A 19139-nucleotide genomic window follows, 5' to 3' on the forward strand; every position below is an offset into this window, starting at 1 on the left:
ATGTGGGAGAGGTAAAGTTTAGCCGACAGGTAGGAAAAGTTTAGTCTCTTGGTGGGTGATTAACGCGGTTAATTTGTTGCAATTTGACCCGACTAGGAGAGCACCCTCGATTCAGAACTGCTACAGGGCTACGTTCAACCCTCATCCCTTTTCTCTACCCTTCTCTCTCTCTCCCGTTGTAGGGGTGGCTTAGCCAGCGTTCTACCTTCAACGTTAGCCAGAACAGAGAACAGAACAGTTCCTAAATAATTTACGAGGTGTAATTGTAATTTTGTCCCGTCGAGCATGCGGCAGGCAGACACCTGGACTACTACTACTACTCGTCTCTGTAACTCACGTTACAAGAGCTAGGGATTCGACGGCTATGGATAAACCTACCAACTCGAATTGACGTTCCGATTTTCGGTTCGTCGACGGTGATACCGCGAAAGCGAGAATCGACGTACCGTGGCTAGATGAGAAGGTGGAGGAGGAGGAGGAGGAGGAGGAGGAAGAGGAGGAGGTGGACGTGGAGTTGAATGGCCACCGTCGATACGATTGCCCTCATCCTAAAGCCGATGATCGAACGTTCTATTCTCACTGTTGTTCCCCTGGATTTCCGTCTATGTATACACACTTCAAGAGAACTCTGCTTGCTCGCTTGCTAGCTTGCTTTTGTGCTAGAACGATCACTCAGAAGATGCTTCTTTTTAAGCTCGATTTTAGGTCTTTGTCGATCGGGAAATTGAGACGATCGTTAACCTGAATAAATCAAAGATACTCAAACTTTTCAGATTTGATGCTACACTATATATAGTGTCACAATAACTTTTTATATTCTTCTTTTTATTCGAAACTAAGTAGATTAGGCAAGCCTTCGATTTCAATGGGCATCGCAAAAAGAATTTTACTGCAACGTCACGTTCTAAGAAAAATTTAACGTTCAATTTTTATCGTATACCTTTTTTTCTTATTATTTCTGAGAAAAGCGTAATGAAAATTCTTAACTACTGTTGTTGAATACTTTTGTACGATTGGAAGAAAAGAAAATTTACGATTAGAATTGTCGTCCGGAAAATCGGACTTTATTCGATGCTTTTGCTAGGTATGTCCCTTAGGACACGAGTACGAGGAAAAGGCGATAGGATATGTGCGCGTCGGAATACGTTTTAAATCCCGCTGAAATCGTCGCATCGATCACGATGAAATTCCTATTGAAAAACCTTACACATCTCCTACACAACTGTGACATTCTTATGATTCGTCTAGGTACTATGAGAATCTTGTTTTAAACTTGTCTTTTCGAAATTGTCATTTCGCCGTGTTAAATAGAAAAAAAGGAAAGAAAAGGAAAGGAAAAGAAAAATGTTGCGACGTTAAAACAACGAAAGATTCTAATTGATTAAGACGATTAACAAGAATGCAACGCAACGAAATAAAATATTATCTATCGAACGAAACGAAACTTTGTACTTTAAAAGTATTCGGGAGGAAAAATATTGGAAACAATTGGGAAACTTGAATATTATTAAGGGGAAAAAGCGAAACTTTGTTTTAATCCGTGAAAATGAAAGAAAACAGTAGCCTCTATCGTTCGAGAACTCGTATATTCCCCCGGTATTTGTTTATTATTCTTTCCTTTTTCTTTTTTTCTTGTTTTCTATTTTTAATTCTTTTTTCTTTCCGATACATATATATGAAAAACATCGAAGAATTTCGCGATAAGAAAAACAAGGAGGGCAAAATTGTTCTCCTTAAATATTGGGGCAAGCAACGTTCGAAGGATTGTTTTCGCGTTGTCCAACAAAAATGATCTTTTTTTTTTTTTTTATTATAAAATGAAATAAATTCAAAAACAAAAATAGAAAAATATTGTTAAACGTCAGTTAGTTCGGTGAACGAACGAACGGGATAGAATTTTTCTAATATTATAAGCAGACGAGTAGGATTTAGTAAGAGCAAGTAGAGCATGAAAAGTCGGACAGGTTTATCCAACATCGTGGAAAAGGAGTATTAGTAGTAGTAGTATTAGTAGCAGCAGTACGAGAAGGAGGAGTATAACCTCCGACGTGAGATTTTTCATCCGAGATCTTAGAGATGGAAGAGGATAGAACTACTCGGTGGGATCCTCTAATTGCGAAACATTAATCCCCGCGTTCCAATTTCTGTTTGCGAAACGGCGGAAGCATAAAGACGAGCTACTGTCCCTGGAGGAATCCGCTCGAAACTGAGGTCCGAACTGGAAACGATGCTAGGGATATATAGTAACAAACCTATACTCTACATATACACCTACTGTTGAAACTGTACGGGGTGTCCCGTGTTGAAATTACCTAACCCCAAACATCTCTATTCTCAACGAAAATGCAACTAAATTATTCAGGCATGCAGAAGCTGAGCGGTTTTCACGCTAACATATATATATATATTCGTTTAAAATGTATGCTTCCTGCCGTTTCTAGAAAAGGTACGATACATAAATATTATATATATATATATATATATTTTTATTCGATATATTGATTCTTACTACTTATATTTACTTACTTTTAACACTTGTTCCTTTTTACAATTAGGCTTATTTTATTTTCTGTACATTCAAAGGATTATAAAAATATTATTTGTCCATAAATGCAAAAGTAAATGCAATTGTTTTTAACGATAGAAGTGAGTTGGTCAGTGTTAAGAATTTATTTCGAGTAAGTGGAGAAATAATGTTTCATTGATAATATTGATGGATTACAATGATGTACGGGGACTTATTAAGAATGGTTACAACACGAAATAGAAAGCAAAAGCAGAATCTATAATTTTGCAGCACTCAGTACGACACAGAATACGGGGATTTGGCTTTTCGTTGAAATCCAAGAGTGACAAGCTAGAGAAACTCCATATATATATACATATAGGATCTAGACAAGTTCTAGTACCGGTCAGAATCGGAAAAGCTTTCCCTATACGTTTGCTATACATACCAGTTGTAGTTACCGTATAACCGAATGGAGTTTGTTCAGGAATATACCATAGAAGAGGAAGAAAGAGAGGGGTAGGTAGAAAGGTGGAGGGGATAGGACGAGGATAGAAGGGGTGGTTCGCTTTTAAACCAGAAGGATGATGACTCGTCCTCCCTCTGCTCGTGACTAATAACGAAAGTGCTTCACCGTTTCTATCCGTTGGACTGTTTTGCTAAGGGTAATCGGCTTATTTGGTTAGAAAGGTGGAGGGGATAGGACGAGGATAGAAGGGGTGGTTCGCTTTTAAACACCAGAAGGATGATGACTCGCCTCCCTCTGCTCGTGACTAATAACGAAAGTGCTTCACCGTTTCTATCCGTTGGACTGTTTTGCTAAGGGTAATCGGCTTATTTGGTTAAACTTAAGATTCGAAAATGACGCTTCAGACACACTACACGGAAAGATATAATAATAATAAAAAGAAAAAGTATGATATCTCTCTCTCTCTCTCTCTCTCTAAAAATTGTAGAAGGATAAACCGTCGAGTGCTAGTTTTCTTGTTTCTTTTCTTTGATTTTTTTTCTTCTACAGAATTGTATCAAGAAAGTTGGGAAATGTGGAGGGGGTAGAAGAAACGGTAAGAATGTTGGTAGATTCAAAACAAGGACCGTATTCTCTCCTTACTATATCTTTCTTTCTCTTTCCTTCTCTTTATCCTATTTTATGCATCCTTTCCTCGTATAAAATTAACTATCAACCAAAGACTCTCTCTCCGAGAGTTCGTGTTGACATCATTGCGAATATAAACGCTTCTTTGCTGCCTCGGTATTCCGATGAAAAGCTTTAATATTGCTCGGGAAGAAAGCTTCTTCGTCCTTCTTCTTCGAGAAAACGTCGTTTTCTCATTCGTGGAATATTCTCAAATTTACTCTCTCTCTCTCTCATTCTTGTTTTCATCTCCCATTTTTTTTCGTATATTTTTTTTTTCCTTTACGTAAAACACTTTAAAAGTATAAATTTGACGACAAATTCAGTGATACTGTCTCATCTTATTGGCTTTACTTCATTTGATTGCAATGGCTGACCGTATACGTAAGATTGACTCGTACTACTTAATAATGTCTGACCACGTACGTACGATTGATTCGTACTACTTAATAATGTCTGACCATATATATTGAGGTTTCACTTAACAATCTTAAGAAAACGGGATAACAGAATACATTTGTTTGAATTTAATGGAAATCAATGAATGATTTCAGGGTACCATTAGAATAATCCTTTAAAAATAATGATTAATATATTATTTGAATAATTAGGTTAGATGACATGAAGAAAGATGAAACATAATGAAAGATAGATATGATACTTAACGCGTAACTCGATACACTGTTCGTTCGTGTGTTCAAAGTATGACCTGCACGAAGAAGACAGTCATTTAATCCCTTTAATCCGGCTTACGAGATACGGCCTGTTATCGCAAAAGCTCTTCTCTCTCTCTCTCTCTCTCTCTCTCCTGGTATTACTTACGGGTACGCTATCGGTCGTTGCAAAAGTCTTTCTAGCTTGCCCATGGTATCCACATGAAAGAAAAAGAAGAAGAAGTAAAACAAGGATAGAATAAAGAGGTAGTCAGAAATGGAAGGGTGGAAGGGTGGAAGGAAGGAAGGAAGGAAGGAAGGAAGGAAGGAAGGAAGGAAGGAAACAGGGAACAGTTGTGCGAGTAACTCGACTCCAAACTTTAGACAGAGTCTGACTTTACTCCGTTAGATCCGGTAGTCGTCAGAACTGGGGGAAGGAGGAGTGGAGAGAGACACACGAAAAAAAAAATAAATGGAAGATTGCGATATGCTTTGGAATGATGCCAAATGTTAATAGAATGTACTTAAACTACAAACGCTATTCCTATTTCTAAACGTTTATTAAGAATTATTTTCGATAGGGTTGAAATTTATTTCAATTGGTTCACGACTGGTTTATTATTATTTCCCACGTAATTACTTTTAAATTGGATATGATTTACGTGGAAATAAACTAAATTACATTTATACGATAGATTTAGTAATAATATAAAAGTAATAATTAATGATAGAAAATTTGGAGGATAATTATCAATATCAAAATTTAAGCAAACACAATTTATAAAATCTAATGAATAATATCATCGTTCTTTATACTTAATTAATTATAATTGGACAATAATTATGAAACTTGGTGGAATAAAAAAGACCGGCGTGAAACTTAAAACTTGTTGACCAGGAAAAAGCAAGAATCTGCAAGATAGAGTCAATTTAATAGTCTGAGAGAGAGAGAGAGATCCACAGGTTCGGGTGTCGTAAAGCTTAGAGCTTGCAAGTCCGTAAGATGGGCATTAGCATGCATAGGTTGGTCCGATGCATTTAACCACCCCCGCGTCTTTCTACTAACCAACCCCTGTTTCATCCCCTACCTCTTTCATCCTACTTTCACCCTACCCGAGGGTGTACTCGACTCGTCGAGGCGGACCAAACGATACTCCGAGTGTTCTAGGATCGGTCGAAAGGGGTAAATTTTCTAAAGAAATTTCACACACGTAGACACACACACATACATACACAGAGAGATAGAGAACGGAGACATCATCGCGATAGCGAATCTCGATTTAAGGATTCACCCCTTTTTTCTTTCTTTCTTTTTTTTTATCTACCTATCTATCTATCTATCTCTCTCTCTCTCTCTCTTTTTATCCGATTGCGAATGGGTGCGTGTATACGTGTACATGTATGTGTGTATATATACTATTTTATCGTAGATTCTTATTACGTTAAAGATAATACACTCTCTACTTTGTTCTCTCTAATCATTATTTCGCTCGACTAATGGTACAGCTCGTTATTATTTCTAAGAAAGGGCGTTCCTCCGTTGTCGTACGACGAGACTCACCCTTTTTCTTTTCTCTTTTTTTATTATCTTTCTCTTTCTCTCGTTGAGTTTCTCGGCAAATTATAAAAAATACACGAGTAAAATGGTCCAAGAGAGTTAGGACAAGTATAAAAACAAATACGAAAATAAGGGATATAAAGAAAAGTCGTACGTGTACACTGAAATTTATCGTTTGAATTACTGTTTAAACTTAACTCTCATGAATACAACACTACTGTATTATATATTTAGAAAAGAATTTTGATGAAATTAAATTGATAGAGGGAATCTATCTAAGCATCGAAAAGATCTTTGAAGAAGATTTTTTTGTCTGAACTATACGCGAAATTAATCGATTTCCAATATCGATATCGAAAATTTTATTTTATTCGGGTTACGAAAACTTGCTCAACGAGTTTTTTGGTTTGATACTGACATTAAATTATATCCATTAACAATAAAGAAATCTTTTATTTTATAATATTACGCGAAACATTTTTATAACACATTATCTAAGATAATTCCGTTAACTATTGGCGATAGAAAAAGATCCTTTCGTAGAAGAAAAAGTGTTTCATTTCTTAAATCAAGTTTCATTAAAAACACACTTTTTATCATTATCATCAATCGAATTAAATTTAAATAAAGCCTTTATTTTAAACAGTCTCGTATAATACAAATTTTATAATCCGTAAATTCTCAGCTCGTGTTTTGCTCGGTTATGAATCATTATAAAAATATTCCAGGAGAATCTTCCCTCAGACATTTTCTTCTCGGTACAATAGTTTCTCTCGATTATTCGAGACGTTGTGCGAAGTAGACACAAGAGAGAATAAGAGAGAGAGAGAGTGAGAGAGAGAGTGAGTGAGAACGCGTGACTATTCGAAATCGTAGGAGGTACCCGGACTGTGTTTCGGTAAATGCGAGTCGGGTGTAACATGTGCGAGATAATCCGAAACTGTTCCCAACGGTGCCGTCTTAACCTAATTTCAACCGTATCTATCCTAAGGCTGACCTGTTATGCACCATTTCGGCTGTTCTACTCGAGACGTCGTCGTCTTCGTCGTACGCCTTCCCTTGTTCGCATATATACCACAGGCATATCTTACATCATGGTGTTTCCTTTCATCATTTCGCTACACTACCCAACTCTATATTCTTCTTCTTCTTCTTCTTCAGTATTTCTCAACTATATTTTATTATTATTAATATTTTTTTCTTTCTTTTTGTTCTTAGAAATATAAATCATTATCATCATTTTTTGTTCTCTACTTATTTTTTTGGGGAAAATTTGTTCGACAAATTATTATTGAAACGATATTAGTGTCCTCCTATTTATTCGTTAATTCAAATTTCTTAATTTAATAATTTTCAATCGATGCTAAATACTATAGGTAAGTTTCGTTGAGTTGAGAAACACTGTAGCAGATAGATAGACCTTCTAACTTTGAAGGAAGTATGAATCTTAACGTGGTAAACCTCTTAATTATCGAACGTAGTTATCTAATTCTTCCTCATTTCATTGAATATTTTTTTTTCTCTTTCCTATTTATGTGTTGTTGCTTTTTTTTTCTCTTTTTCTTTTTTCCAAACTTTCCGTCAGTAACTAACTAACTAACTACTTTAGTTAAATATAGCTCAAATATAATTAACGCTATTCGAAAGTATCCTCTTACTTTTCTTACTGTCTAACAATTTTCCACTAACGGTTGATTAAAAGAGAAAGAAGGAAAGAGTTGAAGAGCGAGATAAGGATTAGAACGAAACGTTTCTCCTTTCATACGTGAAAGACAAAGAGAAATGTAAGAGTACCAAAAGAAGTATTTTTCAATTTCATTAGGAAACTTATCAATCGACATTCGACTTTAGAGGCTCGTCCCTTTTCTTATATATTTATTTTCTTTTAAATCTTACCAAAGTTTCATCGGACTTTTTGAAAATACCGAATACAACCATAGCTTTATGATCGTTCGCACCGCGTTAGAGTTAAAAACTTTTTCAACTTTTCTCTCTTGGTAAGCTCAAAACTTTTCAACCCACCAATGTATATATTTTTTTCTACGATTTCTCCTACTTCTTCTTTTTTTTTTCTTTTTTTCTTTCAATTACATCGTAAAACATTTATTTTTTTTTCTTTCCATCTAACGCGAAACCACGCGAAAGCTTTTTTTCTCTCGTAAAGTAGATTATTATTTTTTCTCTCTTTTTTTTTTTTTTATTCTTCGGCAAATGTGGAAGCAATAAATCCAGCATTTATCTCTCTTTCGGGGTACAGATAAAATATATTTATCTTTTATTAAGATATTAGCGAAATGAAATTGGTATCGAAAAGATAATTGAAGAGGTAGTCACTTATTTTTCTTTTTATATATCAGGAGCATCACGATAACGTGTATCGTGTCTACACGGGAAATAGATTCCTCGTTTGCTATAATTTTTCGTGCAGATGATAGAGAACGCTATTCTAGGGGAAAAAGAAAAAGAAGAAGAAGAGGAGGGAAAGGAGAGGAAAGGAAACAGCTATCGTTTTCCCGACAAAGCCTTTTATTCTTGAATCTGGCGTGGTCCTGTCGACGGTAAGAGCAAAGCAACGATATCGTTTAAGCTGACGCTCGAGAACCATAAAGCAAAATTATGTGTGTATTTGTGTGCGTTTTCGCGAAAGCACACATTGGTGTTTCCCTGAGAGGAAGATACTTCGAGGGGCGGAAAGGGGGGGGGACAAAAGAGAGACTCAGAGGGGATAAGCTAAGCATTTGACAAACCAAGCATTTTATCTTTTCTTCAAATACAACAAATAATAGTAATAATAATATTAACATAAAAATAATAATGATAATATACTAACGGATAATCCGAGAAAACTTTTGATTTAATTTTCATGAAACTTTAACGAAGATAGAAGGACAGAGAGAGAGAGAGAGAGAGAGAGATACTACTCTACTTGATATATTAAATCTAAAACGTTAAGAGAGATATAATTTGAGCTGTAAGTAATTGGCAAATCGATCCTACCGACGTACGAGATATCGAAAAGAAAAAAGAAAAGAAAAAAAGAAAAGATACACGACCCGGAAAGAATTATCTTCTGCTTGACCGTTCTACGAAGATCTAGATAACGAGACGATAAGCATAACTAAAATCAATTACTTTTTTCTGTGTGTGTGTTTTTTTTTTTATTTTTCAAGAGAAACCTTCTACTTGAATACTTCTATCTCGGAGTATTTTTTTTTTTTTTTAAATGAATTACATATAAGGGTACCTATTCAATTTTACGATGATCGTTAGTTTCAAGTTCTAAAGAATTTCTTAAATAGAAAGATGATAATAAAAAGAAATTACATATAGGAACGATGATAGATTTAGAATGAATAAATATAAGAAGTGAGAAGGAAAAGAATAAGAACAAGAATAAGAATAAGAAGAAAGTATAGGTGAAATTTGGTAGAATCGTAGTTAGGTGACTCTAAACATGATATAAGGGAGGAAACATTATTAGCTCAGTTGTATTACGAGTCCCAGCAGGTATACCGAGACGCGTGGATTACGCTTTTAAGTGTAAGTAGTGGTAGGTAGTTGTGCGTGTATTTGGGGGTATGGTCGTTCGTTGGTGTGGATACCAAGCGAAACGAGTATGCTAATAACGGCTCGGATCCAAGTGGGCCCCGTACACAGAATCGCACTCACATTACCAACTTCAACGCCCGAATAATTCTGCTATTAACGTTTTCGACTATGAACCGAGAGCGGATACGTATCCTCCCTACGTCATTCACCCCTCTCCCTCTCCCCTTTCCTCCCACCCTCTCTATCACAACCCAGGGGTATACACATTCTCCGATTTCACATTTGAAAAACGAGATTTTTGTCCTTTGATGGGAATATTGTAGATTTTTTATTTTTTTTATATTTTCTTTCCCTGTTTTATATTATGCATAACATTTTTTCTTTTTGCTCCTTTTACTTCTTCTTTTTTATATTCCTTTCCGTCAAAGTCATTCGATTATTAAATATATTTCTTCGAGTCGAGTTATCCTACCGGTTTTATTTTTTCTTTTTTATTCTTTTTCCATTCGAATAATCTTATAAAAGCCAATTCATTCTTTTACCCATTGTTCGGTATTGTTATTATTAACCTTTTTCAGTTTTAAAATATAAAATTCACGTGGAAAAAGGGAGTAGAAAGAAAATCGTTGAAAAATGTTACTACCTCCAGAGAAAGAGAAAGAGAGAGAGAGAGAGAGAAAATCGTAACGAAATGATAATAGAAAGCACACATACGTCCTACTATTTACTTACATATTGGGTCGTACCAAAAAGTTTCATCGTTATTTTAACTTTAAAATCGTATAAATTCTAATAATATTATTATCAAATCCTGTTTATAATTGAAAGGGTTTTAAAAATTTACATGATATTGTACGTAAAGGCAATTAAACGAATTTACGATATTCTTTGATTCGGTTAAGACTTTATTAAGACTATAAAAAAAAAAATAATGTAATAATAAGATTGAGAACGAATATTATATAACAGTCATGCTATTGGTAAAGAATTAAATACGTTCTACCGCAAAAAAGATTTTTAAAATCGTTTGAATAAAAACCTGAATGGAGAAAGAAAACTTGTTTGACGAGTTTTCTTTTGAAATAACGAATAAACTTTTTCTCTTGATTCTCGTGTACGTTGCTGTCGCAAAAAGGGAAGAAAAATTGTCCCTTTTTTTTTGTTTTATCTCTGAATCGAAATATGTTAGTACTTTTCGACTTTAAATACGTCCTAAACCTGTTAGTCAAGAAGTTTAATCGAAATGTAGTCTCGCTTTTGGTTGAAGAATACCCCAGCTATGTATTCATGTGTATACGTATGTGTGTAAGTGTATATACACATATACGAGAAGTAAAACGAAGCAGGAATTGTATACGGACCCTCTCTAAAAGCGTTTTTCGAAAAGGAAATTAAAGAAAAAAAAAAAAAGAAAAAAGAAAAAAGGAACGCGTGACTCGTTACCCCCGATGAATCTGCAAAACGAAATTGCAGTTAAAGGCTTGACGATACGTCGTAATGGACGTTCGATTTGTCAATTTGAACGGTTTGCGAACGGAAATTCTTTCTTCCGGTTTGCTAATGCTCATCCAAATAAGGTAAGTTAGTTCGTTGAATCAACATACTTACGAATAAGCATTTGTATTTTATTTGTATTATCGTCTGATGTATTTGGTTTCACATTTATCAGTCGGGATTGTAAGCTTTCAGAAAATTATGATATATATAGTCCACTAAAATAGTGGACTGAATAATCAGAAGCATTCAATGGATCAACACACACAATGGATCAACACAAACAATGGATCAACACAAACAATGGATCAACAACATCAGTTTAAGAACAACGTACAACGTTTTTTTAATTAATTATTATCAATTATATCTTATTTATGTTAAAAATCAGATCTACATTAAAGAAATGTAAAAGAAACTTTATGTACAAGATTGAAATTTATAAAATATACTTGAATTAAATCAAATAATTTGTTGAATTATTTATATTACGAAAAAACAACACCCAATTCCTTTTTTCTAAGAAATGAAGTTATTTAAAGAACTGAAAAGTATGATTTAAAAAACATAAAGAAAGGATGGCGCGTGCCACTTCCTCGCACATCATGTGATCCTGTTAACAATCTCAATTTTCGAGAAAACTTAGAAATTTTGTCGAAAATTTAATTTTGTAACAGGATCACATGATGTGCGAGGAGGTATCTTGATTTCGGAATTTCCAAGAAATGACGTCATCAGAAATTCCAAGAAATGACGTCATTTCCAAGAATTTTAGATTTTTCCAAGAAATGACGTCATTTCCAAGAATTTCTGATGACGTCATTTCTTGGAAAAGTTCGGAATCGAGATACCTCCTCGCACATCATGTTATCCTGTTACAAAATTAAATTTTCGACAAAATTTTAAAGTTTTCTCGACAAAATTTCAAAGTTTTCTCGAAAATTAAGATTGTTAACAGGATCACATGATGTGTGAGGAGGTATCTCGATTTCGGGCTTTTCCAAGAAATGACGTCATTTCCCAGAATTTCAGAAATTTCCAAGAAATGACGTCATTTCCAAGAATTTCTGATTTTTCCAAGAAATGACGTCATTTCCAAGAATTTCTGATGACGTCATTTCTTGGAAAAGTCCGGAATCGAGATACCTCCTCGCACATCATGTTATCCTGTTACAAAATTAAATTTTCGACAAAATTTCAAAGTTTTCTCGAAAATTGAGATTGTTAACAGGATCACATGATGTGCGAGGAAGTGGCACGCGCCATCCTTTTTTTATGTTTTTTAAATCATACTTTTCAGTTCTTTAAATATCTTTATTTCAGATTAAATTTTCGACAAAATTTCAAAATTTTCTCGAAAATTGAGATTGTTAACAGGATCACATGATGTGCGAGGAGGTATCTCGATTCCGGACTTTTCCAAGAAATGACGTCATCAGAAATTCTTGGAAAAATCCGAAATTCTTGGAAATGACGTCATTTCTTGGAAAAATCTGAAATTCTTGGAAATGACGTCATTTCTTGGAATTTCTGAAATTCTTGGAAATGACGTCATTTCTTGGAAATGCCCGAAATCGAGATACCTCCTCGCACATCATGTTATCCTGTTACAAAATTAAATTTTCGACAAAATTTCAAAATTTTCTCGAAAATTGAGATTGTTAACAGGATCACATGATGTGCGAGGAAGTGGCACGCACCATCCTTTTTTTATGTTTTTAAATCATACTTTCAGTTCTTTAAATATCTTTATTTCAGATTAAATTTTAGACAAAATTTCAAAATTTTCTCGAAAATTGAGATTGTTAACAGGATCACATGATGTGCGAGGAGGTATCTCGATTCCGGATTTTTCCAAGAAATGACGTCATCAGAAATTCTTGGAAATGACGTCATTTCTTGGAAAAATCCGAAATTCTTGGAAATGACGTCATTTCTTGGAAAAATCTGAAATTCTTGGAAATGACGTCATTTCTTGGAATTTCTGAAATTCTTGGAAATGACGTCATTTCTTGGAAATGCCCGAAATCGAGATACCTCCTCGCACATCATGTTATCCTGTTACAAAATTAAATTTTCGACAAAATTTCAAAATTTTCTCGAAAATTGAGATTGTTAACAGGATCACATGATGTGCGAGGAAGTGGCACGCACCATCCTTTTTTATGTTTTTTAAATCATACTTTTCAGTTCTTTAAATATCTTTATTTCAGATTAAATTTTAGACAAAATTTCAAAATTTTCTCGAAAATTGAGATTGTTAACAGGATCACATGATGTGCGAGGAGGTATCTCGATTCCGGATTTTTCCAAGAAATGACGTCATCAGAAATTCTTGGAAATGACGTCATTTCTTGGAAAAATCCGAAATTCTTGGAAATGACGTCATTTCTTGGAAAAATCTGAAATTCTTGGAAATGACGTCATTTCTTGGAATTTCTGAAATTCTTGGAAATGACGTCATTTCTTGGAAATGCCCGAAATCGAGATACCTCCTCGCACATCATGTTATCCTGTTACAAAATTAAGTTTTAGACAAAATTTCAAAATTTTCTCGAAAATTGAGATTGTTAACAGGATCACATGATGTGCGAGGAAGTGGCACGCACCATCCTTTTTTATGTTTTTTAAATCATACTTTTCAGTTCTTTAAATATCTTTATTTCAAATTAAATTTTCGACAAAATTTCAAAATTTTCTCGAAAATTGAGATTGTTAACAGGATAACATGATGTGCGAGGAGGTATTTCGATTTCGGACTTTTCCAAGAAATGACGTCATCTGAAATTCTTGGAAATGACGTCATTTCTTGGAAAAATCTGAAATTCTTGGAAATGACGTCATTTCTTGGAATTTCTGATGACGTCATTTCTTGGAAAAGTCCGAAATCGAAATACCTCCTCGCACATCATGGTATCCTGTTACAAAATTAAATTTTCGACAAAATTTCTAAGTTTTCTCGAAAATTGAGATTGGTAACAGGATCACATGATGTGCGAGGAAGTGGCACGCGCCATTCTTTTTTATGTTTTTTAAATCATACTTTTCAGTTCTTTAAATATCTTTATTTCTTAGAAAAAAGGAATTAGGAATTGTTAATGTTAGGAATAAATAATTCAACAAATAATTTGATTTAATTTAAGTATATTTTATAAATTTCAATCTTGTACAAAGTTTCTTTTACATTTCTTTAATGTAGATCTGATTTTTAACATAAATAAGATATAATTTATAATAATTAATTAAAAAAACGTTATACGTTGTTCTTAAACTGATTTTGTTGATCCATTGTGTGTGTTGATCCATTGAGTGTCTTATGATTATCCTCCTAGTATCAGGAAACCTTGGAAAGAAGATAGAAATGGGTCCCATATAACAAAACTAAATTTCTCTGTGTTTTCTTGTCTTCTTATTCTCAGTTTTGTTCTTCTTCTTATGCCAGGAATAATCTTTGTCAGTTTTATTAGCTTTTTACCTAAGAGTGAAAAATATAAAAAGATTAGAAAAGCATACACACACACTCGTGAAACATTTGTACATTTAGAAAATTATTGTTATAATTTACCTTCGTGAAAATTCCTTTTTAAAAAATCTCTCTCTCTCTCTTTTTCAATCTTCATTTCGTTGTTGTTCGTAATTCTCTTGTTGTAACTTAAATCAAAACGATTTAACATTAATCGTTATATCATAGCTCTCGCAATAATATAATTTCATAGAATCTACGAAACTCTTACATAATATCGTTTGTCTTGTAATCTACGACGCAACCAATTTGCATGAAGTTACCAGAGGAAAAGCCTTTTTGTCAGAGAGAGAGAGAGAGAGAGAGAGAGATCAAAGAATAAACGAGAAGATCTTTCCCCGTTTCGAAGGATCATTTTCTGTGTGACGAAACTCCTCCACTTCACTTTCTCTTGAAGTAAAGAAAAGGGGAAAAGAAAAGAAAAGAAAAGAAAAGAAAAAGAAGAAAAGAAAATTACCTAAGGGAACAATGTTTTTCCAAAGGTCCCTTACTTTAACCCCACTTGAACTATTTGTTTACTCTATTTTTTTTTAAAATCTTACGAACGAAATATTTTCTCATCGTTCCTTTTACAGGTGTCCCCCTCCCCCTCATTAAAATAGAATTAAAAGTTCCACTTTATATTCCACCCAGTTTAGTTAATGTAACACAATATCGAGGAATGTAACAAACAAGCTTGTTGGTTAATGGTTTGATGTAATATTACAAGAATCGAAATGTTAAAGGAAAAATTTCAAAGTTTTAAGATTCTTTTCTTTTCTTTTTTTTGAGAAAGAAAAAAAGAGAAAAGCTTTAAAGGTAGAAACCGAAAACTCGGTTATAATTAAAGTAATTACTAAGTCCCATTTCTCCTCCCTTCCTTTTTCCCTTTTTTCTTTTTTATTTTGTCGGTTTTATAGAAAAGGTGACTCGTTCGAAAGGCTTCTTGACAACTTTAACTACGCGCTTGTATGTTCTCTCTCTCTCTCCTATGTGTATTATACGAATGTGTGTACCTATATATATATAAGTGCATACATACGTAGTCAACGATATTGCAATTAAAACGAGAAGAAACCACGTTTTATGTTGCTATTAAAATAACGACGGTTAGTTGAACACAAATACGCGTATTATCGTTCTACTCTTGACAAATCTGATTCATTTGCGATACTCGACCAATATATCAATATAAAAAAAAGATAATGTTTCAATCATATAATATGTTTATACAGACATATATAACATCGTGTTAATCTATTTTTTGTCTTTTTTCTTTTTTATTGACATTAAATTTATTAAAAGTTTTATAATGTATTCCAATTGAAACCAAAGTATTCAGATTGCTCTTAAAACTCGTATCAATTTTTTTCAACATAAAAGTATTTGCTTTAATATTTACATTCGGAATGTGTACGAACTCTCTTCCGTGCAATGCGATATAATGCATACTGTTATTTTTAATTAATTAATATTTACTCGTGATTTTTTTATTTGATTTTTATATTGTCTACTTTGTTATTTCTGTTAAATTTTGTTTAGTTTCGGTTCGTTTAAGGTTCGTTTATTGTCATTTTTATATATGATTGATATATTATATATATAATTTTATATAATTAATGATACTAATATATATAAATTCAATATAAGATAAAATATATCAAAATAATATATACTTTATGTAAAATCGAATCGAGAAAAGAAAAGGAAATACGATATAAAGAGAAATCTTCTTTTATTTTCCCTTTCTCGTATTTGGAAAATTTCGTAGTCGTTGCATGCGTCGTCTAGCATTGAACAATCCACAGGATGACTTCATTTCAACATCCAAAGTAGAAATTAATTACGCGGAATAATCTAGAATGTTGGGGAGTTGGTGGTAGAAAATTTTCAAAAGCTCTCGGTGCAATGCGTATGTATGTTGTAATGTCTAGAAAAGTAATAGAATAGTTGACAAGGTATAAAAGCGCTACGGCGGACATTGAATATTCATATAAGTTTAGATTCATCCTAATTTTAAATATAGTATATTTAAAAGAAAACAAAATTTACCTACATATTATAATAATAATAATAATAGTGATAATAATATTTCAATGAATTTATTCTACGATCGAAGTATTCTTTCATATACTTAAGAATAATACGTAAAATAATTCTAAAAAACAAAAAGGGACACTAGAGTTTCTATTTTTTGTACAGATAATACATGACCGAACCTAATTAACAGTAAAAGATCTTAAACGAGAAACAATTGTCTTCAGTGTTTTAGCAAAAGAAAAAAAGAAAAAGTACAAGTAACTTTCTTCTTACGAACTAGACTGTAAAAATCTTGCTAAACAATTTTTCCTTTCTCTCTTGTGTCTCCTTTTCTTTGTGACCTTTTTTTCTTTCTTTCTCTCTTTCTCTCTTTTTCTCTCTTTCTTTATGCATACGCATTACTTTAAAAACTGTTTCCCCATAGCATCCTATTTCTCGTCCCTTTCTTTTCATTTTTTAAATATTTCCCTCGGTACCACACGCCACCTCTTCCCTTTCCTTACACTTTATTCACACCTGTCTGTATAACACACCCAGTCACTTTCTTGTTTTCCTTCCTCTTCTCTTTTTACTTTCTTTTATTTTTCATTTTTATCTCTTTTATTCCTTTTTTTTCCCCTACCACCCCCGTTTTTCATTTCTTCTTCAATTTTCTTTGTTTTCTTTTTTTTTCTTGGTACTCTAATCTTCTTCTACATCGTTGTTAACATTATTCTATTCTTCGCGAACCGCGATATTATTTTTCTTCGTCCCTTAAACCGATATTTTGCCATTTAATCGTTTATTCCAAATTATACGAACAAATATAAATAAATCCAATGCAAACGTATGTATGTGTGTGTGTTTTTTTTTCCTACATATATATATATATATATGTATTGATAAAAATAGGGCGAGAAAAAGCGGGGGAGAAAATTAGCGAGGAAGATGGAAAAAGTACGAATACCGATTTTCATGCACCAACAATCGTATCTAATTGGACCGTTCTTCTGTTACTACATTTTTTTTTTTTTTTATTCTCCCCTCTTCCTTTTTATCTTTTTTTTTCATTTTTTACTTTTATTTCTCTTTTCCTCTTTCTCTTCGTCAGTAAGTTTATATTATTCATTCGTTATTTCGAGTTTAATCTTTTTCCTTTTTCCGATATTGTGTGCCAGTCGCGAGTCATGCAATACGAAAAATGGGGGAAACAAAATAAATATGAGAGAAAAAAAAATAGAAAAAAAATAAAAGGAAGAGAAGAGAAGAAAAAAAAGGAGAAAGAAAAGTCGAGATACTCGTTTGGTCGTAGAGTATAGTAAAGAGAGAGGGTGTAACGAGCCACGAGGGAAAAAAAGTGTACCACAGACAACGTGATGAGGATTCTCGCGAAACGATTCTCACGTAATTTCGAAATAAGCAGCTTGCTGTGTCGTCGTAAAGTACGAAAGAGAGAAGAAGCTCGGATTGTGGGATACAGGCACGTAGATGAAATCAAAGATAAACGTTGGGTAATTGCAGTTTAAGGTGATACTTGAAAGTTAAGAGAATGAGAAAGGAGAGGGAAACAGAGGGGATAGAAATAAAGGGGAAAAAGAGAGAGATAGAAGGAACGTGACAAAGAACGATAACAACCGGGTTAAAGTATTTTTTCTTTTCTTTTTTCTTTTTTTTCTTCTTCTTTTTAAAAGGTTAAGATTAACGAACGTGATAGTAGTACCCGTTTGTTTTTAATGGCCCCTACTGTTTTGATCGAATTTGTTCTTTTCTTTTTTTTTTGTAATCCCTGTAATAACCTTTTCTTTTTCTCTTTTTTTTTTTATTTTTGGATTGGTTTAAATAATAATTAAATGAAATTTAAATAGAATTTATAGTTGCATAATTTTAATCCAAATTTTCTTTCTCTTACTAATTCCTAGTAAAAATATTTCTCTTTGCTTTATCAAAAAATATTCGACATTAATAAAAAATGTTAGCTACCAGATGAAATTAAAATAGGAAACAAAATTCGAAGTGCTTTGGGCGTTCAACATTTTTTTCTTTTTTTTTATTTTTTATTATTTGACAGTTGTCCAATTTTACCCAAATTGGTTTCCCTTGTAACTCTCTTTAGGAAAACATTTTAATTCAATTTTATTTCTTCTTTTTTGTCTGTTTTATTTCGAAAAGAAAAGTGTTACTACCAGATGACATAAGTGGGGAAAATAAAAAATTCGCGGTTGTACAATTTTGACGCCCGGAAACGTGTTACAACGAAATAAAATTAAAAACTCGAAACTAAAAATAATATAAAAAACTATATGAGAAAAAAAAAGAGAAGTTTAACGGCGTAAATATAATATTTCGACGAGGATGAGGAGAGGAGGGGGTAGGAGGATTAAATTAATTCGATTAAACGATAGGAACTAGTTGGATACGAGTGTTAAATTTCGAAGAGCATTTAGTACGAGACGAGATGGGTAATTTTTAGATGAGATTTGACTAATTTTATTTCCAATAGGGAATACTACGAGCTCGTACGAATATATATAACGGAAACGGGAATGGAAAAGGAAATGGAAACGGGAATGGTTTACGACTAGACGACTGTGCGAAGTCTAAAACTTCTTTCACTTTGCTTTTTACGTATTAACTATTCGTTAGTAGCACGAGTACGGCACGTTGGTGGTACCCTCATTAGCGACCACTGCGTATAAGCAACGATGCGATGCGGGGTAACGAAT

The 19139-nt window shown here is 33.3% G+C and overlaps 1 protein-coding gene and 1 long non-coding RNA gene across 7 annotated transcripts in view; one reads left to right on the forward strand and one right to left on the reverse strand.

Annotated features, from left to right (window-relative positions):
- LOC122515038 (zeta-sarcoglycan-like) overlaps positions 1-19139 on the forward strand; it is a 186302-nt gene that overhangs the window by 51336 nt on the left and 115827 nt on the right. The window lies entirely within an intron of this gene.
- LOC122515040 lies at positions 14320-14529 on the reverse strand. The gene is made up of 2 exons (XR_006303196.1): positions 14461-14529; positions 14320-14370 (listed from the first exon to the last, which is right to left on the reverse strand). It is a non-coding gene; the product is annotated as an uncharacterized LOC122515040 (long non-coding RNA).

The sequence above is a fragment of the Polistes fuscatus genome, unplaced genomic scaffold (assembly GCF_010416935.1).
Source record: "Polistes fuscatus isolate 324 unplaced genomic scaffold, CU_Pfus_HIC Scaffold17, whole genome shotgun sequence".
NCBI classification, from domain to species: Eukaryota; Metazoa; Arthropoda; class Insecta; order Hymenoptera; family Vespidae; genus Polistes; species Polistes fuscatus.